Source organism: Phyllostomus discolor, chromosome 5 (assembly GCF_004126475.2).
Source record: "Phyllostomus discolor isolate MPI-MPIP mPhyDis1 chromosome 5, mPhyDis1.pri.v3, whole genome shotgun sequence".
Lineage (NCBI taxonomy): Eukaryota > Metazoa > Chordata > Mammalia > Chiroptera > Phyllostomidae > Phyllostomus > Phyllostomus discolor.
The window spans coordinates 85,952,540-85,965,318 of record NC_040907.2 but is presented as its reverse complement, the minus strand read 5'-3'; the positions used below and the strand labels follow the sequence as shown (position 1 = coordinate 85,965,318).

Sequence of the window (12,779 nt, the reverse complement as noted above, 5' to 3'; positions counted from 1 at the left end):
ACCCTAGAGGGTAGAAACCCTGGCACTGAAGGAGCTTCTGAAGTAGCCAACAGAGGGAAGGAGTGTCGCCTGAGTCCTGAGATCTGCAGCAAGGGTTGGCTATGGGAGAGCCTCTGAGAAACTGACCAAAGTGCTACCCTCCCCAAAAAAGATAGCTTTGATAACTGGGCCAGCCTACAGGACTTCAAATCAGAGTGTACGGTGCCAGCCATGGAAGTCTTTGTCTCTTCCTCTCATAGGCCAAACCCACAGGGTCCCAGAAACAGCCTCCTGAGGGACAAGGCGAGTGAGGAAGAAGTCCCTCAAGTTTTCTCCCCCATGAGGGCTTGGAAGTGGGGCAAACACCTTTAAATTAAATTTGGAGTTTTATACATTAGACTAAATATTTAAGTGTGTTTGTTCTCATGGGCAGAGGCACAAGAAAAGGCTTGGGACATGCTGGGACTTTATCCAGGTCCTAGGAAAGAAGCAGCCCAGACAGTGGCTTCCAGGACTTCATGGGAGAGTCCAGTTCCTTCCTTAACTAAGCAGGTGCACTTATCTATTTATTATATTTCCCCCATTTCTAGAGGTAGACTTTTTTCTTTTGGTTATCAAAGTTCACATTTTTTGCACATTTTACTGTTACTCAAGATACCTGAGTTAGGAGCCTCCCCCTCCTTGGTTCCTGCCTTGCTTGTAGGAAAAGAAATCAGGCAAGAGACAGCACAAATAGTGGAAATGATACAGCAAGTATATTTATGAAACATAAATGAGTACGAAGCTGCAAGCAGGCACCTGGCTAGTCTGAATGCCCCACGTATAGAGGAAATAAAGTTGTTAGTTTGTTCTATGCACTTGAGGAGAGGCTACAAGTGGGCACTCAGCTAATCAGAGTGCACCGACTCTGGGTTTAGGTGTTATATGCTTTAGTCAGCTTCTGGTTCCACCTCTAACTCCTCCTTCCAGGCTTTGGGACAGTTATTATGGCTTTCTTTTCCAGCTAGTAGAGATGATATATACAGAATTTCAAGGGCTCCCCTTCTCCTGTGCTATCATAGTTTAGTTTTGCCTGTGACGTTTGGAATGCCTGGCAATCTTACCAGACTGGGCTCAGGACTGCTGAATCAACAGATGAGACATGTCTTCCTTTTGTTTCTAGTCTCCTGTTTTAAATTCTTTATTAGATTGCACTGGGCAGGGGCCCTGCTTTATTTCCCCTCTGGCCTCTCATTCCTAGCTGCTACCTAACATTACTATATTCCGGGAAATGTGCCAATCATTCAAATGTAGGTTTTCTAACTTAATTTCAAGCAACTGTATGAGATATCATTGTCTATTTCACAGACAAGGAATCTATGGCTTGCACTCAATTACTTGCACAGATTACAAATGGTCCAGCTGGGATTAGAACGCAGGCAGTGGGATGCCAGAGCCTGAGCTTTGACTACTCTACAACAGTGGTTCTCAACACAGGGCGATTTTGCTGCCCCACCCAGGGATCCGTGGCAATGTCTGGATATGTTCTTGGTTCACATCTGGGGTGGGGAGTGTATGCCACTAGCATCTAGTGGGTTAAGGCCAGGGATGCTGTGGAATATACCACAGTGCACAAGACAGTAAGAAATTATCCAACCCCCAAATCTGTAGTGTTCAGAAACCTGCCTTCTTCTTTTATTTGTCGCCAAATAAATGTTTCATTTTTTCTGATTAAAAAATATACATCATAATAAAAATTAGTTAATTCAGAAAATAGACATTAGATCATGAACATTACCTGTAATCTCATCACTGGAAACCACTATGTGTGTTTTATGTACAATCAGATTTTTTTCCTCTGTGGACATATACATGCACATGGGCACACACTTTTCTGCCACACAGTAAGTATTTATGCAGTCATGTTATAGATACTGATTCCTAAGCCAACATTTTTACTTAACCACACATTGTACTAAAAATACATGTTGTAGACTTTTTTCCATGTCAACAAACACAGATTAGTAACTGGTTCTCAGTGAGGTCATTTTGCCCCATAAGAGAAGTATGGAGGTTATATTATCTATGAATTTCATCTCAGGGTAGTAAAGGGGACATTATAAACACTTACTATAAAAAGAGGGCACTGGATCTGACCAAGCTGAAAAACATTGATTTATATCATTACAGTCAATGTGGCCTCATTCCCAGCACCCTTGGATCATGGTTTATTTAACAAGTCTACCAGGGTGGTTTCTGCCCTTGGATGTACCCATCCAAGATGTCCCTGGGTACATCTACCTACCCAGGGATCATCCATCTAACTCCCTCTATTCTCATACATAAGCCTCTACCTGATCAGGATCATGTTCCCTTTGCCCCTAGAACACTACTGTTTATTCCTGAAGCTATATCCATTTTTCTAAGCCCACCAGATAGCTGGTGGGTATTGAGGTACTATGGTTTATATATACAACACTCTGATAAACTAACATGTTTATAAATACAAGATACATATATCTCCCGGCACTCATTGAATTATTACCTTTAGAAAAAAAATTATAGGAGCGAAATCTCTAAGTCAAAGGGTATGCACATTTTTCCTTTTGAATTGTCCAAATTATCCCAGTGAAAGAGTATGAGACACACCTGTGTGAGGGTCTGGCTGAGAGGAAGGCGAAGGAAGGCAGCAGGTGCTGTATCATATTGGTTCTCTGCTCTGCTGGGGTCAGTGGCCTAGCAGCCACTGATCCTGCACACAGCCTGAACACAGCCACAGGGATGTCCTGGGAGCTATATGTCTGTGCCCAGCTGTGGCAACAGGGCCTCCACTACAGCAGGGCCACAGTGTGATGTGGGTGTTCTTCCTGACCCAGTGGCCCCTCTAGAGTGAGTCAGCATCCCTTAGTAAACTCCTTTCTGGTATAAGCTGGCATGAGTGGATTCTGTTGTTTGCAACAAACAATGCAGAAACATAACTGAAGTTCAAGTGACTTTGGTTCCTTTGGGGTTTTTCAATTAGATATTATGTGTTAAATTGGGTCCTTCAAAAATTCATATGTTGAAGCCATAATCCCTAGCACCTCAGAAAGAATGTGACCTTATTTGGGAATAAGGTCATTGAAGATGTAATTAGTTAAGAAGTCATACTGGAGCAGAGTGGGTTCCTACTCCAATATGACTGGTACCTTCATGAAAGGGAGAAAATTGAACACAGACACAACACACACATACAGAGGAGGGTGGAGGAGGGGACACCATGTGAAGATGGTGACAGAGATAGAGGTGATGCTTCTCCAAGCCAAAGAATGCCAAATATTGCCAGCAAATGACCAGAAGCTAGGTGAGAGGCCAGGAACAGATCTTCCCTCATGGCTCTCAGAAGGAAATAACTCTGTCGACTGGCTCTTCTTGAACTTCCAGCCTCCAGAACTGCGAGACAGTAAATTTCTGTTATTTAAGCATTCCAGACTGTGGTACTTTGTTATGGTAGCTCTAGAAAAACAATACAGATTTCTAAGCTTCGATTATTGAATTTGTCATATCCTAATAGCAGAAGTTCTGTCATTACTTCAGCAGAATCATTGAATGATAACATCTGAGACAATCTCAGGAGTCATCCAGTCCACCCCCAACTCTGACATACAAAGAGTTAAAACTCAGAAGCTGTAACATCCAAACTCAGATAGCTGGTTAGCAGGAGGGCCAGGTATAGAAGCCTCACCTTTTAGGTTCTGACTCACATCCTTTCAGTGAGACAGAAACTAAAAGGGCAGCAGAGCTCTGGAGGTGGTTTTGGGCAGAAACCACCCTGCAAGGCACATAGCTCCTATGTCATTGTTTCCCATCAGACTCACCCAGGAAGTCTCTAAAAGTACCAAGTATTGGCCTCTCTCCCACTGAATCACTTTTCTGGGCCTGGGACCTGAAAATCTGTGCATTCCAAGAGCGCAGCTAGGTTTGGAAATTCTTGCACACTACCATACTCCACACCTGTAAGTGAGAGGGAGTGGGGCCTGGGCTGGAGGGCAGGCAGGCCTGGCTGGAGGGCTCCCAGCTCTGTGGCCTCCGGCACATTACTGAAATTCTTCATCTCAGCCTCCTCATCTATAAAAGGAAAGTAATACCATTTACTGCCTCATTAGGCTGTAGAGAGTTAAAAGAGAAAATTAGCCGGGTGTCCTGCACTAGTAACACTCATTAGAATTTCCCAATTATATTGTTATTCATAAAGAAGTAAACATGACATTTACAATGCTTAATCTTAAGGCCACACTACTCATTGATATCACAGGCCATGGTTTTCCCTGTTAATTTTTTTCCTCTAATAAGGTCATAAGCTCATGCTGTTCTGTCTGCCTCGATAACTTTCTCTACCTCTCAAAAGCCTACACATTCTTCAAGGTCAAATGTCACCTCCTCTTAACACCTTCCTTAATCCCAAGAGTCAAGTGATGCCTCCCTCCCTGTATCCCCATCCTTGTTGGAGCCCCACATAGACCTCACAACAAGCTGATGAGTTGTGGTGTTACTTGTTCCAGGTCTGTCCCCCTCACTAGTCTGGCCCAACAGGGAGCACTGGGCCATGAATCAGGTTTTTGGGTGGTGATTCATTCACAGCGCCTTTTATAAGAGGACAAAGGATGACCAGAGGAAATGTTCTGGTCAAGAGTGGCACTTGACCCGTAATATAATTACTAGGGAATGGTGAAAGGAGTTGGTCGTGGATTTCTGAAGGAGTCTTTCAGAAGTGGGAGCAGACTGCAAGGGCATCTCGTTGTGATCTCCAGGGAGCCTACATGGCAGGTCCTGACTCTAACAGAGGGGAGTGCACGGATTTCCACGGCACAAGTGGTAATTAAGGGATAAAAGTGTCACTACATTCATCACAGTGCTGCTCTGTGAGAATGCCACCTCGTAGAATGCTATTTGTGCCTGCTTTTCCCATCATGGCTGTTTCAGGGTAGTAGGTCAGGGAAGATGAAGGAGGGAGAGGGAGAAATTGATGAATAGTATACTACTGAGTTATTTTTTTTCTCAACCACCTTCTCTTTTTTTTCTGTTATCACATCCTGACCTGATAGGAAATTTTTATCACTCTTTCCTCTTAATAAAACATGGCTGCACAGGCTTGAGGGAAATGATGTCCCACATGTGGATCACTATGAACAAAAATAGACATAGCTCTTGGGGGGACGCAGTGATGAATGGCACCGATGATTAAAACCCACTGAAAATTTCCAAGCTTCTATTTACCATAATTTTTTACTGTTCTCCCTGATGTTCCAGGTTTACCAGTGCTGCTGATGATTTGGCAAATGCTTAGGCACTCAGAGACTTGAAATTTCTCTGCCACTGTGCAGTAAACTAGTGATTGTTAGAGAGAAAGAGTTTTCCTTTTTTTCTTTTGTAGAAATCCTCTTCCTCCTGAAACCTGGTCTCTAAACTTTGCCTCCTGCTGCTCTTCTCTTCACTCTAGATTTCTATTACTAATAATTGAGTGTTCCTCTCCTGGGGTATTTCCTGAATTTATTCCTTTCTCTGCCCTCACTCCTCACTTTAGTTTAGAACTGTACCACTTCATGGCTGGTTCACTGCCAACTCCTTCCTGCACCCAGACTTCTTGCATACAACCTCAGCTACGAATCTGCTCAGACACTAAAAAACTATTTATGCTGACATTCAAAGCCCTCCTATCCTGAACCTTCTGGGCATGTCTAATATTTTTCTGTCCTTCCATCATCTATCTGTACATCTACCTACCCAGGGATCATCCATCTAACTCCCTCTATTCTCATACATAAGCCTCTACCTGATCAGGATCATGTTCCCTTTGCCCCTAGAACACTACTGTTTATTCCTGAAGCTATATCCATTTTTCTAAGCCCTACAAGGTGCTCACTCCTCTAATAAAGGAGAGCTCCATGTCAACAAGCTTGGTGAATGCTGCATACCTTAGCTCCTCTTGGGGTTCACAATGCATTTATACTTTTAAAGCCTGTAGAAGTCCTGTAGCCAAAGATATACTGCTCTCCCTGCCTAGAATAGTCCCTCTTAGTTCCTCCCCCACTAACTAAAATCTTTACTTACCATATTTTTTGGACCATAAGACACCCCTAGGTTTTAGAGGAAGAAAATAGGAAAAAAAATTTTTGAAGCAAAAAATGTGGTAAAATATTTAATAACATAAATAATATAATATTCCATCAATGTAAATGTAAACAGAACTCAACAGCACCATTAATAACCATTATTCCTCCCAAATTTGAGGGGTGGAAAAGTGCATCTTATAGTCTAAAAAATATGTGTCTTTTAGGCCCTGTTTAATCACTTCACTTTCTCAGGGAAGACTACCTTCACTCCCTGCCCCCAGCCTAAGTGAGGTCTTGTTGTAGTTTCCAGCACCTCTTTCATTCCTCCTGTACCTCATTCATCCCATACCCCATCCATCCCATTTACAACCCCTGTAAGTCTAGTTCCCACTAGAATCAAGTTCCACAAAGGCAGGGACCACCACTCTCTTATTGTGTGTCCTATTGCCAACACACAGCACAGTGCTTGGCATATAATGGGTTTGTACATATTTAAACTAACTAAAAATTGGACCAACTAAAAATGTAACTTTGGGAAACATTATACCGAACAAATATTTTTAACTTGGGAACTTCTCTCTTTTCTTACATAATAGGCTTTGCCCCACGGTGATACACACTTAGAAATCCTTGCCCTTTCCCTTTGTTAGAAATCCTTCACCTTAACTGGTAACATTGCTATCCACTATGAGTCTTTTTGTTGTAAGCCATAGAAAATCCCATTAAAACTAGTTTGCCTAATAAAGAACACTGAAAAGGCTATGGCTAGAACTAATTTCCAGCAAGGGTTTATATAGCAAATCAAATGATGTCACCAATGACCTGGTCCCCTCCCCAATGACCAATGTCCTGGCTCCCTCCTGTCTTTCTGATCTACAATCTATGGTGAAGCCTCATTGTCAGCTTCTACCCAGTGCCCACACCCTGCCTCTGACTGCCCCAGGTTCCCCTTTTGAAATAGAAAGGTTGTCTCACAGCCTCATACCACACTGAGTGTCTTCAGGCAGCCTCCAAGCAAAAGACAGGAAACTTTTCTTTCCAGGAAGTCCAGCCTCGTTGGCTCTGAACCAATCTTTAAGGTTTTATCCAGTCACAGCTTCATGCCAGGGCTGACAGAATGGCCAAGAACAGGAGAAGAAAGGTTTGTCAAAAGAAATGTAGGGTTCTATTTAGAAGAGGAAGTGGCTGAGGGTAGTGAACAGCCTTTCAAGGTTGGGCTACACCCTAGACTCCTCCAAAAAGCCTTTCAAAACTCCAGACAACTAAAACAATCAATTTACTATTGTTGCCATGAATGTGTATCACCATGGGACAAAGCCTATTACGTAAGAAGGGAGCAAAGTTCCCAAGTCAAAAGTGTTTATTTGACTTGGTGTAATGTTTCCCAAATCTGTTGAGAATTTTTATGAGTATAATTATGGCAAACTGACAATTGCTGGGAAGCAAAATCTCAATGGATTGAGAAAGTGCTCCAGAGAATGGCAGTTTTGTAGCTTCTTTTATAATTAGAATCAAAAGAGAAGAGGTAAGGAGGTTACATGAAATCGATCGATGATAGATTGATGTGAGAGAAAGCAAAGCAGGGAAATCTCTGGGACTAGATAAAGAGTAAAGCTGAGAGACACACACGCTTCTTTTAATTGGTGGGTACAGGATAGTTAATAATTAACATTTATGGCATATAGAGATAGTATTCAGGGTATAAGATAACAACGAGGGGTTCTATGATCTCCTGTCCTGGTGCAGCAGTTATGTCCTGAGAGATCTGGAAAAGGGGATTACTCTAACATTTCAAAGGTATGTTGTCATTGATTAAAAGGACAATAGACAGGTTCAGTTAAGGTAAAGATGAACCTTCGTCAAGGAAGTTCTAGGCCTCAGACATGACTATCCACGATGACCCATAGGAATTTTTATGTTCAGATCTTCCTATGTGGTTTCTTTCAGTCAGGTCTCCCCTGAGCACATCAGGGTTAGTATGTGGCACCATTTTTGTCCTATGCTTATGGGACAAGCATAGGACAAAAATTAGGATGGGATAGTGTGGCTATCTCTGGCTTATCTCTGTTCCATGAGGTTGGGAACATCAAGTGCAAGGACTCAAAGTCTGAGGGGAACTTAGTGGCTGGGTCCAGAAGTCATCTGGAAGTGCATTTATTCCTGTCTGTAAGTTGATGCTAGCCATTAGCTGGAAACTCAACTGAGGCTGTAGGCCAGAACTACAAAACACAACCTCTCCATGTGACCTGGGCTTCCTCACAGCACGGTGGCCGCAGACTTCTTAAAAGGGAGCTCAGGGCTCCAAAGGCAAGTTGCCTAAAAAACAAAAGAGAGTCTTGCCCTTGATGATTTAGCCTTAAAATTCACATAGTATCAATACTACGGTAGTCACAAGCCCATCCAAATTCAAGGGGAAGAAATATAGGTCTGACCTCTCATTGGGAGGAGTGTCAAATCCTATTATAAAAAGAGTGTGGGTTAACAGATATCATTGTAACTATCTTTGAAAAACACAACATGCCACATATAGTTACATATTTTGAGAATCTTAAGGACAGGGCTCTTTATAATACTGCCTGAACCAGCCATTGAATCTAAGAACAGGAATAATTTACCAATTATATGTTAATTTAATATGTAATAAAATCAAATAAATCTTTACCAAATTTTCTATTTAAAACGTTTATGAGGTTACGTGTATGAGAAAAGTTGCATGCAAGATTAAAATAGACAAGAAAATGTTGGGGGCAACCACTTAAGGACTTGAAATAGTAATTGGAAGTAGATTTGGTCTCAAGAAGAAAATGTCTCTAGAAACTATCCAGTTTTCCAAGTTCTCTATCATCTGGCTTCTCCTCCACCATCTTCACGTTGAAGTCTATAATTCCAGCATACCAGATTTCTGGTAGTTTCCCAAAGCTTGCCACAAACTCACTCTCCTCAGGAACTTTGTACATGCTGCTTCTCCCAGCTGGAAGTATTTCCGGTTCCGAGGGAGTTTTAGATTAGATGTCACCTTCCTGAGGAAGTCTTCTTTGACACACTTCTGTTTTTACCATCACAAAACATCCCATCTTTTGGACACTGTCTGGTTACTTACTCATCTCCTCCGGTAAGCTGTAAGCTCTGTGAAGACAGACAAAAATCCACCTCAGTTAATCGTTATATGACTGCCTTGCACACAGAAAGTCCTAAGACTATGCAGCAGATGCTGTCATTGTCCCACCTCTTGTCCTTATCATTTTTGCAGGGACTGGACCTACTTCCAGCTGCGAGCACCTGCATTCCCTTGGCTGACCTCTTTCTCTGGCCACTTAAGCCTGTTTTGCATATTCCAGCAACAGGGCAGATGTTCCAGGGAATTCATGCTCCCTGGAAGCAGTCCTCAAATGATAACTGATGGGAGTTGCTATACAAATATCCCAGCTTTCTCACCCTTTGGGCATTTGTACACTGGACCCCAAAGTTTCCCAGAATGATGAAGCCCCCACAGGGGCAGCTGACTCGACAATGGACACTTTGTTGGGTGCCTTCCTTTCTCTGTCTTATTTCCTAACTTCACAACTGGTATTTTCTTCAGCTGCCCAATAAAGGACTTGCTCTCAAATCCCTGACTCACAATCTGCCTCTCTGAGAACCCACGGTAGAAGAGAATGCTTGCTAAATGAGTGAGTGAGCCTCTGCCTAGCCACTCAACACACTACAGCTGGGCATGAAAACTAATTGCCAACAGCCATGCATGTCGGAGCCAGGGAGAACAAATACCTGGCAGGAAATCTCAACCTTGGTTTCTATCTCTGCTGACATTTGTAACTGAGACACATGCAAGGGAACATTATTTTACTTAAAAGTGCAATGTTGAGAAGTGGCACTAAAAGAAATGATTAAATTAGTAAATGACATGGCACCTGTGAATGAAATTAGCTCTAGCAGTAAAGAGAAAGGCTAGGTAGATAAATTGCCAACAAATAATACTACTTAATTGTCACCTGTCTGGCACTTGATTGGCATTACATAATCTTTCTTCCATCCTGCTGCAGAAATGGAGACCAAGAGCAACTCTGGTGGGTCATCAGCAATGGAGGGGAGCAGCTGTTGGAGGTAGGAATGGAATTCAGGGTTTCTCTTTTTCATTTCCCCATAAACTGTTATTATAATATGGACAGGGATTTGCAGTAGTTTACATCCAGCTCTGGGGTCAGCGACGGTGCCTATTTTTTTATTCCCTCTACCACACATCCCCCTACAATTCTCTATTTTTTCTTCCACTGAATAGGTGTTTGTTGGACATAAAAGAATATGGCACAGTTCTACAGGGGATGAACACAAAGGGCCCTCTAAGGTCATAAAATCAAGGTCTAGGATTCGGTGTTCTTCTTAGGCCACAACCCAGCTCCATCTCTCAGAGAAAAGAGATGCCCTCCTCTCAAATCCAATCACCTGACAGTTTTCTCAATTCAAATTCTCTACCATTGGGCACTCTCTTACCAAAAACCAGTGGCTCCTGGTTACCTGCCAGGGGAGTGCTGAAATTCGGGCAGAGACCAGAAAGGCTCCAGGAGATGAAAGAGAGTCGGGGGACTGAGAAAAAACCTAGAGCCCTTGCCTGGTTTAGAGGAGGAGGTTGTAACCCAGAGCCAGCTCATTGGAGGATCATGAATCCAGTATATCACATCTTCTGATTCTCCCAAGAGATGCTAGGAAGGTGCTGACTTTTAAAACGTTGTAAGGCTGAAACAAGTCCCTAAGATTTTTTTTTAATCTCACGGCCACCAGCTTGCATGCTCTACACGATAACGTTTAGGGTTAAGCCTTTTAGCATGACATTCGACACTGTTTACGATTTTACCCAGGGTATTCTTGTTCCTGTCCCAGCCTTCTAGACTACTTATTAATCCCTTTGTCCCTGAAGCCCCACACCCCCCAGTGGCAGCTCCAGTTAATACACAGGATTAGAGGGGCTTGGGGATTGGGTACACACTTGTCTTGGAGCCCACCCAGCAAGCTCACCATTTTTGCGTTGATTGCTTATTTAAGGTGGCTGTAAAGGAGGCGGAAGGAGATTAGCAGAACTATCAAAGTCCATCTGGTTCCTTCTTGGTCCATTTCCCTCTAGTTCATCTTCTGCAAGTTCACAAACTCTAACTTGCAGAACATTCCTCTAACAGGATGCTCTTCTTTGCTCTTATCCAGCCGGCAAATTTGTATTCATTTTTTAAAACTCAGGTCACACATTACCTCCCTGAACACTCTCCTGAAAGAATTACTCCCTTTTACTTCTGTGCCTTGCACGCATTCTCACTGTTATACGTGTCACAGTTGCTCCAGTCTGATTACCCCATGGACTGTGAACTATCAGAGTTGGGGGCCAGGTCTTGTGGTATTTGTGTCCTCAGGGACCGGTTCACAGAGCCCTTCTACTTCTGTATTCAGACATCTAGAATCAGTTGTCACGCTTCCGCGAACACACCAGATATTCAATAACTGCTCGCTGAAATGAAACTAAAACGAGAACTGAGAATTCACGTTGCCTCGCTGCGGACTCACAGCTTCCTTACTGGACATAACCCAGTTTGGCATTTGAGTCCTAACTCCTGCGGGGGAGATTTCGCAGTGGGCCCCACCTGTTGCAGGGTCGGGACTGCCGCTGGGGGCGCAGGTGGCCAGCAGAGCGCAATTATGCAGAGCCGCGTCAGGCCAGATTGGAAAAGGATCAGCTTTGTCAGAATGCCTGGGCGCAGCACCGGTGCGGAAATGAAAGCTAAAGGATAGAGGAGTGCTCGGGCTCACTGATGCAGCACCGGAGCTGGGCAGAAAAGTGGGAGGGGCCGGGCCTGCTGGGTTGAGGAGGGGAGGTAACAGCCCTCGGGGATTTCAGGGCGGGGGGGGGGGGGGGGGGGGGGGGGGGGGTTAGGGGGGGTGGGGGCGGAGTCGTGGGAAAAGGCCGTGTGCCGGGGGCGGATGAAACAAGCTTCTATTTTTGGTCTAAGCCAGAGGGAGTGCCGGTACTGAAATGCTCCGGCGTTGTGGGCAGAAGGAGGGTGGGCTGGGACACCCTCCCGCTTCCTGTTCTGGGCAGAAAGTAGGGAGGAGATGCTGTGCCCTCCTGTATGTTTAGAAGCTTGTTTCATCCATGTGACACAGTCTATCAACCTCAAAGTGCCTGTCAGGCGAGCAGACGAGGGAGGAATTCTGACTGTGAGTCTGATCTGTGCCCTGGACTTGATGGAGCTATAAAAGTCCACAGGAATGGGCTGGGGGGGGGGGGGTGTCAGGGAGAGGGGGAGTGGCAGGGGGAGGAAACCCCAGGAGTCTTTCCTGGAATCACAGCCCAGACAAATTTCCACGGGGGCAGTGAGAATGTATTTGGAAAATGTACCTTCAACGAGAAAAGGGATCTTGTCAACGTTTACATTTTAAAACCCTGGTTATTTTTCCCATTATTTTATTTTTATTTGTGTTATTTTAATGTATTTTTATTTGCATTACTTCAATTAATCTTCATAACGCCTCTTGGTGATAGGTACCATTTTCAACCATCAGAAACTCACATATGCCGCTTTAGCAGGTGCTCAGCTGCTGTAAGTGACATGGCCCTTACTTCTCCTTTTCTTGCATTCATTCAAGCTTCTGTTTGGAGACCTGGGAGAGAGGAGGAAGTTGGTGTGAGGCGGAGATCCTGAAAAGCAGAGGACAACGGTGTGGATGGGATGCTATCTTCTTTCTCTA

General features: G+C 43.9%; 1 long non-coding RNA gene across 3 annotated transcripts; it reads right to left on the bottom strand.

Annotated features, from left to right (window-relative positions):
• Nucleotides 1-7,531: 7,531 nt before the first annotated feature.
• On the bottom strand, nt 7,532-11,859 carry LOC118500736. 3 transcript variants are annotated; one of them, XR_004903323.1, is made up of 4 exons: nt 11,675-11,859; nt 11,048-11,541; nt 10,040-10,836; nt 7,532-9,176 (listed from the first exon to the last, which is right to left on the bottom strand). It is a non-coding gene; the product is annotated as an uncharacterized LOC118500736 (long non-coding RNA). The 3 variants fall into 3 exon arrangements; XR_004903321.1 differs by having other exon boundaries at nt 10,040-11,541; XR_004903322.1 differs by lacking the exons at nt 10,040-10,836; nt 11,048-11,541 and having other exon boundaries at nt 11,609-11,859.
• Between the last annotated feature and the right edge of the window lie 920 nt (nt 11,860-12,779).